The 3,888-nt window shown below is 37.1% G+C and overlaps 1 pseudogene; it reads right to left on the minus strand.

Moving 5' to 3' along the window:
• Window positions 1-464: 464 nt before the first annotated feature.
• Window positions 465-3,888, minus strand: part of LOC111822588 (olfactory receptor 2AE1-like) — a 6,195-nt pseudogene continuing 2,771 nt past the window's right edge.

A 3,888-nucleotide genomic window follows, 5' to 3' on the forward strand; every position in this document is an offset into this window, starting at 1 on the left:
GCACATTTTAAATGTAATGCTGTCTATACCCAGAGCTACTGTCTATACAATAATTGAGTTGTTATAAAAATTGATTACCTTTAAAATCTGCTGTAAGTATTATTATTTTTTTTAATTAGAAAATATACAACATAGGATAAAGGATTAAAGAAGAATATTACAGTTTTGCTTAATTGAGATATCTCTATATCAACTTAATACTAAAGCAATCAAGGCTAATTATGGTTTGATCACACCTGCCTAATTCACTTTTTAAATAATGAGGCCAGTTGTTGTTTTACACTAAGAGAATACAACTTTTAACAACAAGATATATTTGCTAAATATAGACCAAACCTTAAATCCAAACAGATATTTATGATTACTGAGATAATTTAAATATATAAACATTGCCACTGTTGAAAGTCCATAACTAAGAATATATCCTGACTCATAAAGATGTACTGAATTCTAGTATTACTGTTCTACCTAATGATGAGGACTTTGCACAGAACTTTCTTCAGAGCTTCTCCTACATCCTTATTCCTTAGGTTGTATATGAGGGGGTTCAGCATGGTGGTCAGAACTGTATAGAATACAGAGAGACCTTGGTCTTTCTCTGAGGTGCACAAAGAGCTAGGAATCATGTAGATGAAAATGATCGAACCAAAGTAGAGAAACACCACCATCAGATGGGAAGAACAGGTGTTGAAAGCTTTATTCTCCCCTTGGAAGAAATTATGTGGAACTAAAAAAGATGACAGTACAGGAGGTGAGGATGAGGCCAAAGAGTATGAGAAGAAATAAAATTCCCATTATTGAAACTACTTTCTCGTAAATTGAAGTGTCCTCACATGATAGCTTGAGTACTGCTGTGAGTTCACAGAAGAAACGGTGGACTTTTCTTGAGCCACATCTGGGAAAATGCATGGTACAGGTAGTATAAACTACAGAATTAATTGCTCCCCCAACCCAGGACACAATGGCCATCTGTCAGCAAACTTTAGGATTCATAATGATCATGTATCTCAAAGGGTTACAAATAGCCACATATCTGTCATAGGCCATAATGGTTAGCAGAATACATTCACTGTCTCCCAAGGCAAAGTATAAATAGACATAAGTCCCACAGCCAATGTATGAAATATCTAATGTCCCTGAAAAAAAGTTGGTTAGCATCTTGGTGACAGTCGTGGAGATGAAGAAGATGTCCATGAGGGAGAGCTAGCTGAGCAGGAAGTATATGGGGCTATGGAGAAGGGGATCCAGGGAGATGAGGGGGACCAACGTGGTGTTTGCTGTGATGACAACAACACAGACAAGGAGAGTGGTGTAGATGAGAAGCCAATGTGCCTCATTCCTGGGAAAAATCCAAGGAGGGTAAATCCAATCATGGCTGTTTCATTTTCTCTCCTCATGTTTGTGTACAACTAGAAGAATAAAAGGGAGAAATATCAGTGTAGCACAGGGAAAATATTAATAATGAAAAAGTATTTCCATTAATAGACTCTGGGCTAAAATCAGTTGTGACAATTCTGCCCAAAATCTGAGCTAGAACAGAAAGAGAAACAGACTTTAACATTTGACTTTATCATTAAACATTATGTTGAAGTCTAATAAGATAAATATTAAAGGGTGATCCTGAAAGATTACTATTTACATTCATGGACATAGGCTTAAAACTCAAAAGTTAAAACATCTGGAATTTTGCAGGCAGTTATGTGAGAATACGTTGGATCAATTTGAATTTCAGTGGATGTTTTCAATTTCATTACGTAAACAGCCAAAATACTCCATGAATATGAGAATGGGCGTAAACCTGTTAAGCTTCTTAGACCATTCTTCTATGTGAATATGTTCTGATCTACAGCTTAAAAAAAAATTTAGGTGTGTTTGTGTCATTCTAATTCCCTTTGAAGTTGATGAGTTGCTTCTCACACATGTGTCCTCAATCTGAAGCAGTGTTTGCATTAGCCCCATGGTTAATGCTAAAGCTGGACAATGAATAAGGAAAACCAAAGAAGATTTGACGCCTTTGAATTGTGGTGTTGCTGAAGAATATTGAATAAACCATGGACTGCCAAAAGAAAGGACAGATCTGTCTTGGAAGAAGTACAACCAGAATGCTCCTTAGAAGCAAGGATGGTGAGACTACATCTTACATACTTTGGACATGTCAGGAGGGATCAGTCCCTGGAGAAGCACATCATGCTGGTAAAGTACAGGGTCTTCAAAAAAGAGGAAGATCCTCAACGAGATGGATTGATGCAGTGGCTGCAACAATGGCCTCCAGCATAACAATGATTGTCAGGATGGCGCTGGACCGGGCATATAGAAGGTCCTGGAAAGAGCTGGAAAAGGATGGAGAACAAAATTATAACTTACAAAAAAAGACCAGATTTGCTGGACTGACAGACTGAAGAAACCCCGAGAGTATGGCCCCCGGACACCCTTTTAGCTCAGTGGTGAAGTCACTCCCAAAGTTCACAGCTCAGCTGGGGATTGGACAGCCTCATAAAAAAAAAATGGGACTAATGGGGCACAGCACTCCATTGACAAGGACTAGAAATCAGGAGGGGACAGGAAAGCTTGTGATAGGGAACCCAAGGTTGAGAAGGGACAGTGTTGTCATGTTGTGGAGTTGTTAAGCATTGTCATAGGGCAATATGTGTGTACTGTTTAATGAGAAACTATTTGTTCTGCAAACCTTTGTCTAAGGTACAAAAAAAAATTATCTATGTAAAAAAAAAAAAGAAATCCAAAAGATAAACAACAAGATTTCAGAAATGGACAGGGTCAGAGAAGGGCTGAGGAGCAGGTTTCAGACTGTAGAAGACAGGATCAGTGAAACTGAAGACAAATATTTGGATACAACTCTGAGGAAAAATCAGAAAAAAGAACTAAGAAAAACTAAGAGACCCTGACAATTATGTGGGATACAATCAAAAGCAAAAATTTGCAAGTGATCAGAGTTCCAGAACAAGGGGAGAAAACAGAAAACACAGAGAGGATCATTGAAGAATTGCCAACAGAAAACTTCCCCAATGTCATGAAACATGAAAAGATGGCCAATCCAAGAAGCTCAACAAACCCCATATACGACAGACTCCAAAAGAAAATCACCAAGGCATATCATAATCACTCTCACCAAAACAAAAGACAAGGAATCCTGAGAGCAGCTTGAGAAAAAAACAAAAAAAAGTCACATACAGTGGAGAAACAATAAGACTAAGCTCAGATTATTTGGCAGAAATCGTGCAGACAATAAGGCAATGGGATGACATATATAAAACCTTGAAAGAAAAAAAAATCGACAGTCAAGAATAATATATCCTGCAAAACTCTTGTTCAAATATGATGGTGAAATTAGGACATTTCCAGATAAACAGATAAACGTTCTCCAGAATAGACCACATCTTAGGCCACAGAGCAATCCTCAACAACATCCAAAAGGTTAAGATAATACAAAGTGTCTTCTCTGACCACAATGCCATCAAGGTAGAAATTAACAACAGAAAGAGCAATTAAAAAAAAAATCAATTCCATGGAAACTGAATAACACCCTGCTTACAAACCACTGGGTAGTAGAAGAAATCAGACATGGAATAAAAAAAATTCCTGGAATCAAAAATTTCCTAGAATCAAACAAGAATGAAAACACATCATACAAAAACCTTTGAGACACAGCAAAGGCAGTCCTCAGAGGAAATTTTATAGCAATATATGCACACCTCAAAAAAGAAGGGGAGAAAATAAAAACATTAACTACAGAACTCAAGCAAACAGAAAGATAATAGCAAAAAATCCCACAGTGAACAGAAAAGGGAAATAATAAAGATCAGAGCAGAAATAAATGAAATAGAGAACAGAAAAACAATAGAAAGAATCAACAAAACCAAAAGTTGGTTC

Source organism: Trichechus manatus, unplaced genomic scaffold, assembly GCF_000243295.1.
Source record: "Trichechus manatus latirostris isolate Lorelei unplaced genomic scaffold, TriManLat1.0 scaffold00181, whole genome shotgun sequence".
Lineage (NCBI taxonomy): Eukaryota > Metazoa > Chordata > Mammalia > Sirenia > Trichechidae > Trichechus > Trichechus manatus.